A 21731-nucleotide genomic window follows, 5' to 3' on the forward strand; every position below is an offset into this window, starting at 1 on the left:
TCTGCATCTTTTAAGGATTCCTTGATGTTCTTGGGTTTTATCTGGGAGAGAAAGGCTGAAAAGGCAAGTGAATTTCTAGCTCTTGACCTGGTTTGGACTCCGGAATCTAGAGGAGTGATTATGTTGTCTATGGGGTGAGAACTTTGATGTCTCCAGTTAGATGTCTGGGGCTCATTTTGAGAGGAAGAGAGTATGTTTGGCTAATTTTTCTCTATCCTTTTCTCAGATGCCAGTGGAGTTCCCTAAACTGCATCAACCACTCTTTCTTCAGCTTCAGTGGTTGTAGTTGAAGTGTTTTCTGTTGATGATGAGGCAGCGTTGTCCTCATTTACCTCCTTCACTTGACTCATCATATCTACTTTTCTGTTTGTCATGTTAATGACTTCACCAGGAACAAGTAAGGGTTCTCCATCTTAATCTTCCTCAGTATTCTTCTCAAATGATGGATGAGATTCATCAAAAATAACATGGACGCTTTCTTCAACACATTGAGTTCTCTTATTATATATCTTGTAAGCCTTACTTTGAAAAGAGTAGCCAAGAAATATCCCTTCGTCACTTTTGGCATCGAACTTACCAAGCTGATCTTTTCCATTGTTGAGAACATAGCATTTGCATCCAAATGTTCTTAGGTAAGTCATCTTGGGTTTTCTTCCATTCAACAATTCATACGGGGTTTTGTTCAGAATTGATCTGATCATGCACTTTTTCACTAAGCAGAAGGCAGTGTTGACAGCTTCAGCCCAAAAGTTCTTTGTAAGTCCATTGTCAATCAGCATTGTTCTTGCCATTTCTTCTAGAGTTCTGTTCTTTCTTTCTACTACTCCATTTTGCTGTGGAGTTTTGGGAGCTGAGAAGTTGTGAGAGATGCCATTTTCATTGCAGAAATCATCAAATTTGACATTGTCAAATTCTGTCCCATGATCTGATCTAATTCATACAACTCTAGACTTCATCTTCACTTGGATTTTCTTCACAAAGGCCACAAATACTTCAACCGTTTTATCTTTTATTTTGAGAAACAGAGTCCATGTGAATTTGGAATAGTCATCCACTATCACGAAAATGTATCTCTTTCCTCCTCTGCTTTGCACTCTCATAGGTCCACACAGATCCATATGCAGGAGCTCAAGCGGTTTTGAGGTGCTCACATCTCTTTTTGACTTAAAGGAGGATTTTACATGTTTTCCTCTAGCACATGCATCACAGACCTTTTGAGTTTTGAATTGTGACATAGGCAAACCATGGACCAGGTCCTTTCGAATTAGTTTGTTCAGAAGGGAGAAGCTTGCATGGCCCAGTCTTCTGTGCCATAATTCAGCATAATTGTTAACAACCTTCAGACAACTTAGATCACCACTCTGTAAGGATTCAAAATCAGCAACATAGATGTTCTTGTATCTTTTGGCCACCAGGACTATTTCACCAGTCACAAGTTCAGTGACTGTACATATTTTGGACAAGAACTCCACTTTGTTTCCCTTATCGCAAATTTGAGAGACACTCAGGAGACTGTACTTTGTCCATTGACACAGTACACATTTTCAATAGAGTGAGTGAGTGACTTCCCAACTTTTCCAACTCCAAGAATGCACCCCTTTTGCCATTGCCAAAGAATACACTCCCTCATTGCAGGGCTTTTAGTGAAAGAAAGTTTGTGGTGTTCCCAGTCATGTGTTTCGAACATCCACTATCCATGAACCATTATTGACCACTTCCCTTTATTGTTCCCTACACAAGAAATTGGGAGTTAGTTTTAGTAACCCAAACAAGTTTGGGTCCCTTGTAGTAACCAAGAGGATGAATAAGAGCTCTCTTAGTCCAAGCAGGTAATGTGCATTTTCTATGAGTGGAAGCTGGTCCCTCTTTTGTGATCACAGTTTCAGTAGCCACTTTGTCATTTGGGACTGATTGATTCTTAGCCTGGACACCTTCCTTGGAGTGCCCAGTGTTCCCACATTGGGTACGAGGCCAGTTGTCAGATGCAGTGGCGCTCTTACTGTAACAGTTGTAAGGATCTTTCTTCCTTGGAAAACCCTGCTCTCCGCCCTTTTTCACTGTTATTAGTGAGCAAGGTAGTGGTAGCCTCTACGGACCAGGTCCACTTTAGAGACTTTTCAAGATCATTCATTACTTTTTCTAGATTGGCTTGTAGGAGCTCGTTTTTCTCAATTTCAGCACTCATCCTACATCTCAAGGCTTTCATCTCATCTTCAAGCCTAGAATATTCCTCACTTACTATCTCCTTTCCTCTTTCAGAGCTTTCAGGATTTGACTCAGTCAAGGGCTTTGCTATTAGTTTCCTGTGGTCAGCAGTTTCTGCCAAGAGATCAGTTTTTTCTTTTCTAAGAATTTCAATGACCTTCTTTTGATTAGTAATTGCAGCCACTAAGTCTTTTCTAATATGTTCATATTCTTCTAGTTCTAAGAACAAGGAATCCATATCCTCCGCAAGACTACAAAAGACAATAATTAAAACATCAGCTAAACACAAGAGTTTTTTGGAGAATAGGATTTCAGATTTTTTTGAACATCCCTGAAGTTTACCTCTTCGTTGCCATTGTCTTTGTCATTGTATGATTGAGCCATCAAAGCAAGTGTTGAGTCATATCCAATCTCCTCGCCTTCAACTGCCATTGTAGAACTATCATCAGTATTAGATTTATCTTGCTTTACTTGTGTAGTTCCCTCATAGGCTATTTGCAAAACCTCCCATATTTCCTTGGCAGTGTCGCATGTAGATACTCTGTCGTACTCTTTAGGTTCCAAACCATATACCAGAATTTTCTTGGCACGAAAATTCTTCTCCATTGCTTTCTTGTCTACTTCGGTGTATTCTCCGCTGAGTCTTTTTTATTGAAAATGGAAATTCATTTAGTACCTTGATTGGAACAAACGGACCATCGCAGATAACATCCCAAAACTTGCAATCTTTAGCCATGATGAAATCATGCATTCTAGCTTTCCACCACCAATAGCATTTTCCATCAAACTTGGGTGGGTGGTATATGGATTGACCTTCTTCAAGATTTAGTGTAGCCGTCATGAGGATCCATCCTAAGTGTTAACCTGATAGGAGGAACTTGCTCTGATACCAATTGTTAGCTTATATGGGTCCACCAAATCGTAGAGTACCTGGTCCTCTACAAGTTTCTGCTGAGAGCGCTTAGTAAAGCAGTAAGTAAATGAGGCAGAGGATTTTTACGTGGAAAAATCCCGCACAAGGGGATAAAAAAACCACGACCTACACCTGTAGGCTTTTAATTTTACTAACTTGTAATCTTACCTATTACAAGCCACTTTACAATACTTCCTATTGCAAAGGATTTACTCAACTAACTTGTGGTACCTTTACCACAAGCTACTTTGTGACTATCCTAGTTACAAAGGCTTTTTCTAACTTGTGATGCTATCACCACAAGCCATTTTGTAATTCTACAATTACAAAGACTTTTCTTTATGACTAAATCTATTCACAACCTAAACTCAGAAAGTTTAAGGATTTACAAGAGGATTTCTAATTAGTATGCTTCTAAGTAAGCGATTTAGGAGATATAGTAAGTACAATAACAAGGTTACAACTCAACTAAGATAGCAACAATCAATCTTTTAGGAACTGGTCCGTAGTGGCGTTCAATCTTGTTCTTCAAGCTTGAGAGGATGATTTTTCTATTTTTGCAAAAGGCTTGAATGAGAAAACAGAAACCTTCCAGTGATCTCTTTGTATAAGGCTTCATCGGGTACATCTTGATCATACCACTTGAAATGATGTGAGTGCTTTGTTTGGTTAGAGAGTGAGTGGGCTGACAATATATTGTAGTGCGGCAGAAATAGTGCCATCATTCACTTCAGTTCCAGCTGTGTCCAAATGACTCTGTACTGCTACATAGGAACCACAGGAGCATCAGGTCCTTGTTTGGTTCCTAGCTCTTGAATCTGTAGCAGTTCATCCTTAGCTGGGATCCGTTGCAATTTGCAGCAATCCAAGTAGGTTAGGTGCCCTATCTGGTTCTTATCAGTAAGTTTGTTAGATCATCAAAACATAAGGTAAGAGTAATTAAGGTCTATCATCAACCTCACAATCATATCCTCGGTCTATCTCAGCCATCAACCTCACGATCACTCGGACCATCAGTAAAACAGAGAACTCAGCCCAAACAGTTTTCACATTTTAAGAAGTAAAGTGATAAAACCAGATTAGGTAAAGATGACTGAGGATATGCTTTCAAAACAAATAGAGTGAGGAAAAATAGTGAAAGTGCCCCCTAAGAGTCTCAACAGGTCGGCATAAGGCCCCAAACATGACATACAACCCAAAATATAATATCAATCTCTAAAATATGGAATATCATAAGATTTCAAATCAAATACGCGACTTAACAGTCGTACGGGACGGACCAAGTCTCAATCCCCAACGGTGCATGACTCCACGCTCGTCATCTAGCATATGTGTCACCTCAAAGTAGTACAACGATGTGAAATCTGGGGTTTCAAGCCCTCATGATAGTATTTACAATCATTACTTACCTCGATCTGGTCTAAACTCTAGCCCGCGATGCCTTTTTCCTCACGAACCGACCTCCGGATGCTCCAAATCTAGCCACAATCAGTAAATAACTATTAAAATATGCTAAGAAAACCAAGCCCACTCGAAAATATCCAATTTGCATAAAAATCACGAAATTGCTCAAACCCGGCCCCTGGGCCCACGTCTCGGAATCCGATAAAAATTATATCAATTAAATCTTCGTTCACTCACGAGTCTACCCATATCAAATTCGTCAAAATCCGATCCCAATTGCCCATTCAAATCCCCAAAAGAAATCTCAAACTTTTCTTCCATTTTTCTCCAATTTTCATCCTAATTTCTCAAATTAAATGATGAAATTCAAGACCAAATCATGGAATTAAACCAAATATTAGTGAAGAATGCTTACCCCAATAGCTCTACTGAAAATCTCCTCAAATTCCACCTTCTCCCGAGCTCTCCAATGGTTTTTATGAAATTGGACTTAAACCCTCGATTTAAAAATATGAACCGTCTGCCCAGACATTACTTCATCGCGAACGTGGCATATCCCTCGTGTTCGCAAAGCACACTACTTCACTGAACGGAATCTCTTCTACGCGAATGCGAGAAAGCTTTCGCGAACGCGAGAAAGCTCTCGCGAACGCGATGCACAACACACTCAACACCTCGTGATCGCGACCCCAACTACGCGAACGCGTAGAACAAATGCACTGAGGACCTAGCTATCCTTCTTCCTCTATGCGAACCCGACCTGAACCTCGCGAACGTGATGACCAATGACCTCACACCTTTGTGATCGCGGAACCATCTTCGCGAACACGAAGGCCAACTCCACAGTCTCGCACCTTAACCCTTTGCAAACGTGGTACATGCATCGCTAACGCGAATGTCAAAAACCTACAACACCAACAACAACAATTCTGTAATTTTTCACAACATGAAATGGTCCGATTGATCATCCGAAACTCACCTGAGGCCCTCGGGACCTCAACCAAACATGCCAACATATCCCATCACATCATTCAAACTTGTTCCAACCTTTAGAACGCTCAAAACAACCTTAAAACACCAAGTTTGCATCGGATTCAAGCTTAAGAATTTCAAGAACTTCCAAATTATGCTTTCGATAAAAAAACCCAACCAAACCACGTCCGAATGACCTGGAATTTTTCACACACGTCATAAATGACACAACGAAGCTACTGCAACTTCTGGAATTCCATTCCAACCCCTATATCAAAATCTCACATATCAACCGGAAAACGCCAAAATCTCAATTTCACCAATTCAAGCCTAAACCTTCCAGGGACTTCCAAAATGCATTCCGATCACGCTCCTAAGTCCCAAATCACCTAACGGAGCTAACCAAATCATATAAATTCCAATCCGAGGTCATCTACTAACAAGTCAAAAACTTGGTCAAACCTTTCAAATTTTAAGTTTCAAATTGAGAACTGTTCTTCCAAATTCATTCCGATTACCCTGAAAATCAAAGCCAACGATTTACATAAGTCATAATACATCACGCGGGGCTAGTCATGCCCGAGAATTGGGGAGCAAAGTGTAAAAGCTCAAAACGACCGGTCGGGTCGTTACATTAATTTTTTATTATAACCTATTTTTAAGTTTTTTCACCATTAATGTTCTTTTTACCAAAATTAATTTGTGTACCTTAAGAGTTTTATCAACTTGATAAATAAATTTACTTATATGACGAATTTGAAAAATAATTAAATTAAATTATTATGCTATTAGTTAATTCAAAGACTTAATTATTTGTTCTCAATATTAAAGAAAATAACATATTTTTTGTTAATTCAAATTCGTAATATTAGCTCATCCCGATTTTGGAATATTAATTTTAATAATAATTTTTTGGGATTGTTGCACAAATAGCCGGCCATATATATATATATATACTAAAATTAATCGATTAATTTTAGTTTATGAGATTATTAAAAATAATATAGTAAACATGAAAAGAAGCAATTATTATCACTAAATTCATAACACCATAAAGTGACTATAAACTAATATAGTAACATTGTTTTATTAATTAAAACGGTTATATTTAGGAGTTCTTACTTAGTCCAAATAAGAACTAAAAGAAATCCGTAGGAAGGATGTGGGAGGGGCTGCCTTGGATGCCGTAGGAGTGCCATTGCATGATGAGACTCTCAATTCTGCGGAAAAATTTAATGCATTCTTCTTGGAGCAATTGGAGGGTAACTACTCGATAGGGTCTTTTTCTCAATATTTTGTTATATTTCATAGGTTCTTCTTTCTTCTGAAATCTCATATTTCTATAATTAAAAAAATAAAAATGTCAAAGTTTTAAATATTAGGAGAATTATTAAATAATTATATCTAAATAGTAGGAAATTAATTACATGACTTATCCTAAATAGTAGGGATATAATTAAATGACTATTCCTGAGGAGATAATCAAATGTCTATTTTGTCCAATATGAACTCTATTTTAGAAGGGTAAAACAGGCGAACGACTTTTCGCTAAGGACCTTCGTGCTTTTAATATAAATATAGATATAGATTATTATCTACAGATCTGCCAATCATATAGAGAATAAGCATTGGTACCTAATTTAGGATTGGAATTGAAACACTATGATTGATTAATATGGTCATTTAACAGCTTGTTTGGATGGTTATTGTGTATTGTTTTATAATGTATTGTATACCATTGTATTGTATTGTACTGTGTTATTTTAATGTATACAAAGTTTGGATAGATTGTATCATTTGTCGTCGTTTCATAACGTCATGCACCAATAATATAAAGAATTTGCAATATTATAAAGAAAAAAGTAAAATACAAAGTTAAATTATTATATAAAAAGGTAGGGTAAAAGATAAAATAGAATTATTTAATTATAAGGATGGACAAGATGAGAGAAAAAAATAAGGTAATAGTGTGACCACACGAAATCGGTCGTTCCATAAAGTGACATTTTTCGTCGCTACGTAAGGATAGATTTAACGATACGATACAATAAAATTTAAGTAACAATCAAAATAAAGATTATGGGTGTTTTTGGTATGAAGGAAAATATTTTTCAATTTTTCCATGTTTGGTTGGCGTAAAAGTTTTGGAAAATATTTTCCTTATGAACTCATTTTCCTCCAATTGGAGGAAAATATTTTCCTTATCAAGAGTAGGGAAAAAACATTTTCCAAAACTTCTTCTCAACCTTACCAACCCACCTCCACCCCCACCCACCCAACCCCACACCTACCCACCCCACCCTTTCTCCAAAAAGGTTTTTTTTTCTTCAATTTCAATTTTTTCCATCACCACCCACCCTGCTAACCCCTCCCCGCGCAAAAAAAAATTATCTTTTTTTACTTTTTTTCTGTAATATCAAATTTTTATTTTTTCGTTTTTCTGCACCGCCCCCCACCCCCCCCCCCCCCCGCATCGTTTTTTTTTTTTATAATTTCAAATTTCTATTTTTTTTTAGTTTTTCTGTACCCCCCAACCCCCTCACACTCCCCTACTCCGAGAAAAAATATTTTTTTTTATATATTTTCAGTTTTAGTTTTTTCATCTTTCGGTTTACAGGTTCAAAATTTTACAAGTTCCAAAGTTATGAGTTCAGAGGTTTATGTGTTTGGAAATTTACGGGTTCAAAAGTTCGCGGTTTTGAAAGTTTAGCGGTTCGAAAGTTTGTGAAATTTGTGAGTTCGGAAGGTTGTTGATTCGAAAGTTTATGGCTTCATTTTTATTGTATCTAAATTATTTATGAATTCTCTTGAGAAGTTGTTTTCCTTAATTTGCGTACCAAACATCAGAAAATGAATAAAATTACTACTTATTTTTCAAGAAAATATTTTCCACGCAAAATATTTTCCGTTATACCAAACAAATCTAACATTTAAAATAATACAATACAATAGGTAACAACCATCCGAAGTCAAACAAGGCGTAAATATTTTTATTTATAAAAAAAGAAAAAAAATATAAAGAGCAAACGATTTGTTTCAAAAAGGGTCAAAATACACACGGAAACACGTAGACCGTTACTTGCTCCGTCTATTGAATCTTCTTCTTCCTTAGTCACCAAGACTAGCAGCTTGTCTACTTCAGCAGCAGTCATTCGCCATAGATGCACGAAATAGACCTCCACGATCTCTCCGACGACGCCGATTACGCTGCTTCTATGCATCAAGTCAGCATTAATTTCCTCTCCACATTTACCTCTTTGTCATTTTCACAATTTTTTATGATCACCGTTTCTTCGCATTTTGATTCAATTGCTCCTATTTTCTCCGTTTATTTATTGATTCATCTCTTGAAAGCGGAGTGTTAATGTATATTAGGTTAGCTTAATTTGTGCTTTTGATTTTATGATTTTTCGATGCTTGATTATAATTTTTGTGATCCTTGCTTTTATTTAATAGTATATGCTAATTATTGATTCGCGAATTTATGTATATTGTTGAGCAAATTTTATCGCGAATTATCTTATCAGCATACACAAATTACGACAAACACACACACACACAAATATAGCTACTATATTGAGTAATTATCTATTTATTTTTATAAATTTCGGAATTATACGTAATTATCTCGAGCTTAAATAGAAGAATTTACTGTATATTTTGATGAAGTTAATTTGTGCTTATGATGTGTGATTTACTACGGAGCTTGATTCTAGCCATTGAGCTTGTTGATTTTGTTAATATACTCGATTTGGAGTTTCTCCCAATTTATGTGGAAGTGCTTGACTGAGCAAGGAGCTTAAGGAAGAATGAAGTTTGACGTTTGTGGTCTAAAATCAGTCATAGACATTTCTGTGGGTATAAATAATCTCATTATGGTTAAAATGAGAAGTTTAAAGTTAAATAGTTTTTAAATATAGAAATGATCATTCTTTTTGGGATAGACTGAAGAGGAAAGTGTCATATTAATTGTGACAGAGGGAGTATTTTAGTTACTTCTCCAGAAGTATATGAAGCTGATTATTGTCCTGCTTTGTTGTGATTTGGTAAAATGGATTTAAAGTTTTTTATGTTTGTGGCGTGTACTAGGGTTCGACAAGCATGACTACGAGTGGGGGCAGTAAACCGAGTTCATCCAGTGAACAAGTTGGTGTTGAAATAGTGTATTTGAAAGATAATGTGGCAATACACCCGACTCAACATGCATGGGAGAGGATCAGAGGTCGGCTGAAGCTGATCAAGCAAGGAAGTTCTCTGTTAATGGTAAGTTGATTTCATGCTTCGTTAGACTCATTTTTATGTATGACCAATTTCAAATATAGTCTTTCATAATTGCTATTGGATCATTTGCTCTTTTGTGGCATACATGATTTTTGAAGTTTGCTACATCCCTGCCTCCCATAATTTTCGTACCAAAGTATAGGTGTGAGGTGGTGTTAAAGTTCAAATGTAACTGGATCTGCAAAAGCTCCTACTGTTTGGAAATTTCTTTATATAACAGTTGGTTCAAAGAGTGAAAGACGAGTATGCATAACAGGCTTAATATAATTTATTAAAACAATAAATATAAGGGGTTAAATATATGAGGTGTCCCTTATTTTTTGGCTTGTAGTATATACTGATAACCTCTTGGAGTAATGGGTGAAAACGGAACTCCTTTCAAAGTTCAAACTAACACAGTCTAGTACATTAACCAAGTACCCCCTTTGCCTTCCTCTTTCTAACTTAAATTTGGTTTTCTCCCTATCCTTCCCATTAAACAAGGATGATGCTTATGTTGTGTGTGTGTGTGTTTATTTTTTGGTGGTGGTGGTGGTGGTGGCTCACTTTTGTTGCAAATATCAATTGGTTCTGCCTATTTAACTGAGCCATCGAAGTGCTTTTGTGACAGACTTGGATTCCATATAAAGGGCAAAGCTCAAGTGCAAGGCTGTCTGAAAAAGGTTGGACTTAGGTTATCTGTATTGTGACTCAAAAAAGATTAGTGATTTTATGCACATAAAAAGTTCTGTTAGCTGTTCCATAATGTTATCTTTTCTATATCTTGGTTCAGACAAGTGTCTCTATACACTAAGAGCAGTGCCTTTCTCGGATATTAGGTCAATCCGTAGACACACTCCTACATTGGGTTGGCAGTATGCTATTATAGTTTTGTCGTCAGGTACGTGGTCATGTACTATAGTTTCCCAAACCTTTCTGTTCTATACCAGTGATTTTTTAACTGTTGTTTCCATAGAATGGTTTAACCTTTTCTGTTGTGAGAAGTTAGTTTACTTGCTACTCTATTTGTCTCTGTTGGAAATAGATCACATTTACTTTCTAAATTATCAGTGTTATTATTCCTTGCATGCCTGGTGTGGCTTCAGTACTCAATTTCTCAGATGTCACTTGATATAATTTCTTGAGAATTTAGGAAGTAGAAAGTCCAATGCTATTGTTTTCTGAGATAATCTATCTATGTTCTTCATTTGGCATGATCAATAGCCTATTTGGTCAACTGTTTGGAAAGCTCTTTTTCTTTTTTCTTATTTTGGAGAGTTAAGTTATTTGGCTGAGCCTGTGGGGAAAAACGTGATTGAGCATCATGAGAAGCAGTTTTCTACTGTGAAAGAAAGTAGAAATTTGTAGCATCTCCTCAGAAGTAGAATCCGAAACATAAAATTTGTTATTAAGAAAACATCCTTGTCAAAAATTTGTATTTACTAAATTATCCCTCCTTATCAAAAGTTTGTATATTTTTTTGATAAGTTACATTCTGGCTTCATTTTCCGTGCCATTTTTGGTAGGTCTTTTTCATACTTCCCACAGTACCAATTTGTTGATTGTGCAACTGTCATGTCTTATGCAGGACTAGCATTTCCTCCACTTTATTTTTACAATGGTGGTCTCAAGGAATTTCTTGCAACGATTAAGCAACATGCCTTTCTTGTGAGGTAAATTGGTTACTTAATCTTCTTTTGGGCATCGGCTTTTTATGATTCTATAACTAGCTAACAACAACAACATACCCAGTATAATTCCACGGGTAGGGTTTGGGGAGGGTAGTGAGTACGCAGACCTTACCCCTACCTGGAGAGGTAGAGAGGCTGTTTCCTCTATAACTAGCTAAATGGAATATTAAAAAAAAATCACAGATTTATGTGTTTTCCTTTTCTTTTTCTTTCTTCTTGATTCTTCGTTGCAGTTTGGGACCAAAATCCCTTTATGTTTCCGTTTTACCTTTTATTTTGAGATGGAAAGAATGAGAAAGTAGAAATTAGAACAAGACAGCTCACACATAGATTGCTGTTTGATACTAGTGTAACATACAAATAACGATAAACAAATTATCAGTAATATTATTTGAAAACATAGGGAGGTTCTTTGGTGGATGGGAGATAATTTGAAAGAACATGATCTCTGGAAGTGGCAGATATGAGTGTAAGTTACTAGCAAATACTAGTTTGAGTTCCACCTATCAATTGATATATGATGTTTTTGCTAGCTGAAATTCTGGTATAGTAACTAATTGTACTGGAAGTTGTGGCTGGTTCACCTTCTTTATGGATAGCTACGAACTATTTTTTCACGTTTCAGAAGGCAAAGATACTTGTAGTACTGGAAAGTTGGGATATTGGTTGATCTTGGTATCTAATTTGTCGTGCATTGACCTAGTACTGACAGAGTAACTAGATTACTGGAGGATTTCCTGTCACTCACTAGTCAAGGGTATTTTCAGGTCTGCTGAAGATGCAAATATATTTCTTGTCAATGACTTCCAAGATCCGCTCCAGGTGCGGCTAATGTCATTTAAAGTTCTTTTTAACTTTTTAACAATTCATCTATTGCTCTTTCACAAATTCACACTTCCACTTCATACTTTGATATGATTTTTTAAGAGAACTCTCTCTTCCTTGGAGCTTCCGGGGGCTGTTTCTGTTGCAAACAGTCCACTTTCATCCGTTGCACCCAGTGAATCTTCTCCCAGTTGGACAGATGGAGGAGCCCCTGATATGAGCTCCACATATGTTCAGCAAAATGGCAGTCAAAGACAAAAACATAATGATCCTCGACATTTTTCTATTCAAGTACTGGAGAAATTTTCTCTTGTCACCAGATTTGCTCGTGAAACAAAATCTCAACTTCTTCGTGAAGCTCATGGTGATGGTTTCATTTCTAATGCAAGGAGGAAGCATGACAAAAAGCCAAATAATTATTCTTTTGTTGTTGAATCTAGTGATGTTCATGAGCCGCTTGAAGATGTTCCTGTGCCTGCAGATTCTTTGGAGGTAAGAACCTCTCATGTACTCCACTTCTCTTCTTAGTTTCATTGCCTTTACAGCTCCTGGCTTACAAGAATGCTGTTCATGACCTCTCATGTACTCCACTTCTCTTCTTAGTTTCATTGCCTTTACAGCTCCTTGCTTACAAGAATGCTGTTCATGACTTCCGTTGTTATTTGTGCTTTTAATTTTTTTGGAACTGGGAATTTGATTTGGTTAGTCAACAACGAGAATTCTGCACTTATGCTTAAGAAGATTTAGTAATATACGAAAAACGACAAGTTAATAAGAAGTCGGACAATTTCTTGGTTTAATACTGCTGATGCTCCGATGGAGAAGTGGCAAGGCTGTAAACATGATTTATCCTGGGGTCCGAAGAATGAATGTACCGCTTCAGTTTATTATCTACTGTACTGAAAACTATAAGAATGATCCTGCAAAATGGCAGATATAATATCAACTCCATAAACAGGACTGTTCTGATGTATTTCTTTATCCTTGAACAGAAACGTTCTAATGAGAAACATAGTCACAATGAAGAAGCGGCATTGCGTGATGAAACTTTTGAGGTATGTACATACTTGAGGAGCCGTTTGACTTGCTGAGCATGTAAATAAAAACCTACTAGTAAATAAAAACCTGTTTTAGTTTTCAGCTTTCTGGTGATATAAAATAATCCCTCCAATAATATGATTATAGTTATCTAGTTGCTCCAGTTCATGGATAAACTGAAGTTTTTACCTTTTCTTTTCCCTTTTTGTTGGTCAAAAAGTTAATTTTTTTCTTTTGTTGGAAAGGAGATAAAGGGGTTACTCCATGCAACTGAAGACTAAATTTTTGGAGACAAATCAATTTGAGAAACAATGAATAAAGTTGCACTATCCAAATCCTACCTATAGATGGAGACTGGACCTGGACTGTATCATCTTTTCTTTATATTGTTATAAAGTTCAAAGTACACTTCCTTATTATTTCAGCTGCACATTAATTTATTTTTACTTAAAGGTAAAAGCGGAGAAATTAATTTTTATTGAAACCCAGTTCAGATTGTATGGGTGGATGAAGTATTTGACATGGTTACTGATTAATGATCTTTATTGCAGAGCTACTTTCCCTTCAGCAGCTGTAATGACAGATGTCCTCATTAACAGTTGAAATTTAGAGGAAAATCAATGAACTAGTATGCTTGAGAAAAGTTTTTCAAATTACCACTTATTATCTAGGCTACTTATTCATACCTAGCTTGGTAGCATGAGTTATTCTGGACCCCCCCCCCCCTCTCTCTTTACCGCCTCCTTGAAGTTAATAAGTGCATGTAGTGGTTTTTCTGTGATTCATCTACGTCTTTTCTTTATGATGCAGTATGACAAATTGTCATTAGTATGGGGAAAACCACGCCAGCCTCCGTTGGGATCAAAAGAGGTATAAGGCTTGTCTATCTGTGTAATTGTAAGGTAGCATTTTTTGAACTTTGGCAATTGGCATCATGCAAGTTCTAGGTCAAGAGTAAGTTTTTTCGGCCAGAAGCTCAGGTCCGTCTCATTCGATTGTTGTTGCAGACGTAAATAACTAAATAAAATTGCCTCCTTTTTAAAAACTTATGTTTGGAAATGAGGTTGTCACATAATTCCAACACGGCAACATAGTAGGCAGGGGTCCTGATTTTGAGTTTCACCGCAACCTATTATCAAATTACCACGCACTTGACTCAAGAAAAGAATTAGGCTGTACATGTGGAGGTGTATTGCAGACCTAAATACAAATAAAATGTCCATTCTGTAAAAAATTTAAACTTTCCGATGATTCATAGTTGTAATTGTGATAATTATCATTTGTATCTGTTGTCAAAACAACTAAATCGTTTAGGGGTAAGCAGAGGCTTCGTACACTTCGTTAAATGTGTCATTGGGTTCATTTGTTTAGTCAAAGAGTATTGATGCACATGTCAAAACATACAATAAATCTCAAGGCCACTCATTCTCCAGTTCTACATCGTTGTTGTTATCATTGTATTAGAAGAGGTTTTATTTGGTTTGCTGAATCAGTTGCAAGCTACTCCATGTTTAGCTTTTTCTATTTATCGCAGTGAAAGTGTCTCAGATCAGAAATTATTTGTTAAGTGGAAGTCAACTATGTTTATGGATGTCCCAGAAATTTTTATTTAAGGTGCTCTATAACTTAACTAAATGTTGCTTTTTGGAACTTCTTTGAGGGACATTTAATTGAAAGAAAGAATGTTGCAGTTCCCAACATAAAACGTCTCACGAATAGGTTCAGGGACATTGTCTGTCCCAATTATCATAGACTTGCTCGCTTTTGCATACCACTTCAATTTTGTTTTTGTGAGAGTTAGTAAGTAATTGGCGTTAAATACTCTGCATTTGAATATTAACTTCTTCAAGTTAAATTTCTCTTGAGAGAATGTATTCCTACATTGGAAGCCCTAATATTGTTGTTTCATTAGTGCCTAATATTTATCAATAAATTAATCAACCAACTGCATCTCAATCCTAGATTAGTTGGGTTGGTTAATGAGTCCTCTATACCATGATGTCTATTAGGGTTGGCTATATTAATCTTCTGTACCATTCAGCTTTATTAGGGTCCCTCTCACCCAAGTTCCTTTATGGGGGAAACCGTTACCTATTTAATACTACAGCGAGGTGATATTGTAGCATGTACCTGAGAGAGCATCAAGAAATTGTTACTAAAAGGATTTATCATAATTTTACTATTTTTACGCTCTTTATCAACCTACAGTGATTCCCACATTTAGACACAAAACTGGCTGTGCTCTTGAACATAAGTGGAGTGAATAGTGAGTTTGTAATCTGTTATACTTGATGAAATCTGATGAGGCAACGTTTTCCATATTCAACATTTGTGTTTCAAATGTAGATAAGGAGTACTTGACTAAAGTTGAGTAAGATAATTAATTAGCGCCTAGTGGCGAGTCAATGTCTTCTTTTCTATGATTTGTGATCCTTCCAAATAGTTCACGCATTGTTACTTTTTTGAGTTAAATTAGTTTCTGAAGACCAAATACCATTTCCATGAAGACTATAATGGCCAAGATTTTTTTTATTAGATCATTTATATGCCCCAATATGATTTTGTTATTATGTTTAAGGTAATTTGATTAGCATGACATTCTGAGTATGCCACATAATCCAACTTGTAGATTTAACAACTTTAGTTCAAAAAGTTATTTGTCAAAATACTGCACATCTGGTTGGCCTTGGATGAGAAATTCCTACATTATGAGTGTGTCTGTGTGTGTATACATACATAAATACATGCACGTAACATACGTGTGTGTGTGTACATAATTATCCCAATTTAACATTCTAGGGTTATATAGTGTAATGTTGTGTCTGGCATTCGCAGTTAAGTTCCTCATTCCTTACTTCATTAAGTTTTTCCTCAGTGGTCCACCTTTTTGGACTCTGAAGGGAGGATCATAGACTCGCAGGCACTAAGAAAGAGGATCTTTTATGGAGGAGTGGAGAAAGGTCTGAGGAAAGAGGTATGTTCTTGTGGAGATTTGTCCTTCTCACTGTCTGTCTAAGCGGGCATAATGTACTTCCATTGGTCATTGTGCTTCCAGGTCTGGAGATTTCTACTGGGATATCATTCGTATGATTCAACGTATGCTGAGAGGAAATACATTGCATCTATAAAAAAGTCGGAGTATGAAACATTAAAGAACCAGTGGAAGGTTTGTCTAGCTCTCTCTAGACCCTTTCTTGTGTGTGTGTGTGGGGTGTGTGTGGGGGGGGGGGGGAGGAGTTTCTGATTCTTTCTAAAACCCTGTTAGTATATTTCGTTTAATTGCTAAAATGTCTTTCATGACTAGTATCGTTGAATAAGCTGCGTCTTATGTTCAATTCACTTGCAATCTGGTGAGATTCTTGTGACCATCATTATGATGCTGCTGGATTGCGATGTCTCTGTTTTCTCTTTGAGTATCTCACGCTTTGTGTTTCAATTGACCCAGTATGATATCATCTCAGATTTTCATGTCATTACTCCATTCCTCTCTCTCTACTAGATTAAATGATGCCAATGGTAAATTAAATATTGAAAGGAGGAATGCATATTCATAGAGATAGTAATAGTCATTTTTTATGTGTTTCCTTTTGTTTTCATGAAATAGGACACTGAGGAGCTAGGAAATATTCACATCTCTTTGGGACTTTGACTTGTGATGAACTAGGGAAGTCAACCTCCTATTTTTCTTTCCTCCAAAGAGGACAAAAGCATTTTCAGGGTTAAAAGAATTAAGCATTTTTGATGGGGCGTTATGCTTTTCATGTTCTATGAGGGAAATCAACTCCCCTATATTTCTTTCCTCCAGAGAGGACCAATGATGAGACAATGGCTTTGAGATCCTTTTTGGTAAAATTAAGCTTTCAAATTTAATGTTCATATTGGATCTTTTTATGCAGAGCATCTCTAAAGAGCAGGCTAAAAGATTTACAAAATTTCGAGAAAGAAAGGGTCTTATTGAAAAAGATGTGGTAAGTATTTTATTAGTCCAGCCTTTTTGGCCTACAAATGATTTGTATATGAGAGGTTGAGAGGCAATATGCAGTTCTTCACATCCGAGCCATTAACTACCAGTGTTACTGCTATAACATAGTATTATTTTGGTTCTTCATATTGTTCTTCTTTCCTTATTCTTTTTTGAATTGATCTTGAAGGTCAGGACTGATAGGTCGATTCCATTCTACGAGGGGGATGATAATTCTAATGTGAAGTGTTTGCGTGACATACTGCTCACTTACTCATTCTACAACTTTGACCTGGGTTACTGCCAGGTAACTGCAATAAGTTAATTGGTGTGTTTTTTCTAATAATACGCTCGTGCAAATCTGCTAAATGCATGATTTCCAGATTTCTAAACATTGAAATTATTATCTGTTGTTTCACCATAGAGAGACTTGAACTTGAAACAATGTATATCTAGGCAGCACTGTGTTCAATATTAATGTTACTTTTCTGCAGAAATAAATCCCAACTTTTTGGTAGTGTAATTTTGTGAAATAAAAAAATAAGATTCAGAAGCTTGAATATTTTAACAGATTCTTCATTCTTACTGAGAAACTTTTTTTTCTTCATTGCAAAAATCTGCTTCAAGATTTAACCTTTCTCCAATCTGAAGCTTTTACTATAACCAGGATAGAGTTTTGGCATAATAAAGTAGCAAGATAATAAAAGCATTCAAGGTTGTGATCTAGCGGTCATGGAAGTGGAAAGGCCCTAGAAGACCAGGCTTCAAATCCCAGTAGAGACAAAAAAAACTCTACTCTAGGTTATCTCACCTCATCTGCCTAAGCCATGTTGCACAGAGTTACCCAGTACATATGTTGGTGGGAGGTAGTAGATACCCGCTAGATAAGTTGAGGCGCGTGAGAGTTGGTCGGGGCACCACAGTTATTTTTAAAAAAAGGTAGCAACGTAATAATGCTGCTTTTATGCATGTCGTTTTTGGTACCTAACGTTATTACTATCCAATGTCCTGATAGTTTACCTTCAATTGGATCTTTTTGGAAGGGATTGTCACACTATCAGTGAACAAATGATCTCATTTAGTATAAATCACAATATCTAATATTACCAGCCTGAGATTACTCAGTTTCCCATTTGACTGTCATATCTCTATGGAGAATTCAAATTTTGGTGGATGATATTGGTGGAAACACGCTTTTGATCCATGTTCTTGTTACCTTTATGCTCCATTGTTCTCTTTATAACTTAGTGTCAGTTCCTTTCCTTTCTTGGTTTCTCACTTTAGATGAACCTTTTTTCAATTGACTTGTAGGGTATGAGTGATTTTCTTTCACCAATATTGTATGTGATGGAAAATGAACCAGAATCATTTTGGTGCTGTGGTATTGATGGAGCGGCTTGGACCAAATTTTAACCGTGACCAGAACGGAGTGCATTCTCAGCTTTTTGCATTGTCAAAGGTTCTCTCTCTGTGTGTGTGTGTGTGTGTGTGGTTCCATCGTTTCCCTTGCCATTTTCTCAACTCCCATCGCATCCCCAGCTTTTGTGTATTCACTATTCAGTTTTGTACTTTGTGTACCTCAGCGATGCTTCGTTCTTGCCTTCTTGGGTATAGAATACACTGCCTTTCTTCAATATTTTTCTTTTATTATTGTTTCATGGATAAAACCGTCTATTAGTAGCTACATTAAGGTGCTCAAAAAATAAAAGCTACACAAGGCTTAAAATGCTCGAAGAAGTCAATTAAAAAATGAACACCAAAAATATGCAGAATAAGAATTCAATTGAATACATGACCACAACTCACTTGTAATGGGACAATGCAAGAGAGGACGTTGTTTCTGCATAAAAGTATCCTAGTTTTTGTTTCCTTCCTTATTCTGAGGTTATTAACACAACTATAGCATGCCATGATACATGCTAAACAGAAAAAGCTCTTTCTTGTTGCGAATAGAACATCAAATGATCCACCGTTAACTGCTGATGAAATCCATACTGTTGCTATAACCTCTATGGTAGGCCATGAAGCAATGTAAGACTCCTTTTGGGGCAGGAAAAATTTCGGTATTGAAGAATTAGGTGTCGGACAAATACTATCCTTCCAGTGACCACCTAAACATGCCTGACTATTTAAGAAATGAATCATTTTATGGCTAATGTGTGACAGTGCTGCATAATGTTTTCCTTAAAACCTCTGATGTTTCCATCCCTTCATACCCTTTTTTCTGTTGTAAGAGATTTTTTATTTGTAAATTTCACAGTATCTGGTTGATAAGCATATGTCTGCTGTCAAAAGTCTAATGCAAAATTACTGGGCTATGCAGTTGGTGGAGTTATTGGACAACCCTTTGCATGATTACTTCAAACAGAAGGACTGCTTGAATTATTTCTTTTGCTTTCGCTGGGTTCTTATACAATTCAAAAGGCAAGCAGTTCTACTCCTGAAAATTTTGTGCCCTGATTGCATCCAGCATATGATGCGCTTGTGTATGAAAGATTTTCTCTGCGTCCTACTTATAAACAAACTTGTACTATTTTCATTTTTCTGTTAGACTATGCTAATGCACTTATAAGAAAAAAAGAGTTAGATTTTGCTGATGAATATGATTAATACTGGTGAAATATTTTGAGATACGTGGAATAAAAGCCAAATCCAACTTAATTCTCTTTTATTTCATGCTGGGAAGTATGAGCTCTCGTCTCCCTGTTGAGTGCTTACTCCCATGCTAGTATATTATGGTGTTGGTGTAGCGTATACCTAAGTTGCTCGGACACGGGTGCGGATCTAGAGGTCGGATCCTTCGAGATATAAATTCTAAGATTCGGGGATACGGATCCTAGTACGGATACGGGTGCAGGAATCCGGCTAAAAATAATTCAAAATAAGAAAAATATCTCTAAATTATGAGAAATTTTGTGGAATGCTTACGTATAGCTTGTAAAGTGTAGATTTTTTTTTTATTCTCAAGTTGTAAATAAGTAAATGATTGATTTCCTAGATAAGGTATGCTCTTTTCTTCAAATTTACCCTAGTTTTGGTTCTGTTTTCGGGAATCAAATTGTATCTCATCTCAAATTTTTCTATCCGTCATGGTTAATGTACCCAAAATTGTTTGATCGGATTCGGTACGGATCCCATACCCACACCCATACTAATGGCTTGTCGACACGGGTGCGGCACCTAAATTGCCATGTCGGAGCAACTTATGTGTGTACATGACCGCTTGTTCTTTTTGTCCATTGATCCTTCAACCATCCACTTGACACCTAGGGAGCTGAAGTGAAATATCCCTTCTCTTGTTCACCTGGATAATCACTTCTTCTTGGACCTTAATCATACATATGAATGTTCTATTGCACCTATTATTATCTAGAGCTTTGATCTAGTGGTAAGAGCGTAACATGTGATGTTAGGTTCACGTCATGGGTTCAAACTCTGTTGCAGCCAATGCCATGGTATTTAAGTGAAGAAGGGTAGATGGCCAGACTCATTATCCACGGAGCTGTGAACCGTGCGCTAGTGACCCGGGATTTCACGATTATTAAAGAAACATGTCTAGAGGTTCAACTAAGTTAACTTTATTAGATATCGTCCGTTCATTTAAAGCCTCCCAAAAAGAAGGCCTCCATTTGTGAATATTTCTCAGAACTACAAGACAATGGCATCGCTAGGTTCCTTTGTTGACTTGTATAAATCCATATTTACATTTCTCTCTGAAGAAAGCACGATATATGGTCCCATAAAGCATTAATCTTTATGGATGTGCACCGTTTCTTCCCAGCATCCCTCTCTCTGTGGATGGGGAGAAAAGAGAAGATAGAGAGAAAAGAATGCTTGATTGCACATTGGCAAAAATGTTATAGTTTTAGCATGTTTTAGTAATTTGAATGTCGTTGATGCAGCTATCCTTTCTCAATTCTTGTGTTACTTTCTGTTTAGACCGTCTTACTTCAAATTGCACTAAACGGACACTTCGATTTCATTTTAGTTGATACCTTGTCTTTTGCAGGGAATTTGACTTGGAGAAGACAATGCGGTTGTGGGAAGTCTTATGGACACATTATTTGAGTGAGCATCTACATCTGTATGTCTGTGTTGCAATTCTGAGAAGATATCGCAGTAAAATAATAGGAGAAGAGATGGATTTCGACACACTGCTGAAATTCATCAATGAGTTAAGTGGTCATATTGACCTGGATGCTACCCTCAGGGAAGCTGAGGCTTTGTTTATATGTGCCGGTGAAAATGGTGAAGCTTGCATTCCTCCTGGAACTCCACCTTCATTTCCATTTGAGGGTACTTCAATGTGTTACCAACAGGACGATGATGATGTATTGTAACCGCTTCTTATGGATTCAAATTTCTTAGATTGACATATGACCTTGGTTATCAGTGTGATATTCTTTCCAGAGTATATATGGATTCAGATAATCAGAATTAAATTTCTTTTGCTAGCACTCAC

At 36.6% G+C, this 21731-nt stretch overlaps 1 pseudogene; it reads left to right on the plus strand.

Annotated features, from left to right (window-relative positions):
- Positions 1 to 8538: 8538 nt before the first annotated feature.
- On the plus strand, positions 8539 to 21727 carry LOC107768070 (uncharacterized; annotated as a pseudogene).
- The last annotated feature ends 4 nt before the right edge of the window (positions 21728 to 21731 follow it).

The sequence above is a fragment of the Nicotiana tabacum genome, chromosome 18, assembly GCF_000715075.1.
Source record: "Nicotiana tabacum cultivar K326 chromosome 18, ASM71507v2, whole genome shotgun sequence".
Lineage (NCBI taxonomy): Eukaryota > Viridiplantae > Streptophyta > Magnoliopsida > Solanales > Solanaceae > Nicotiana > Nicotiana tabacum.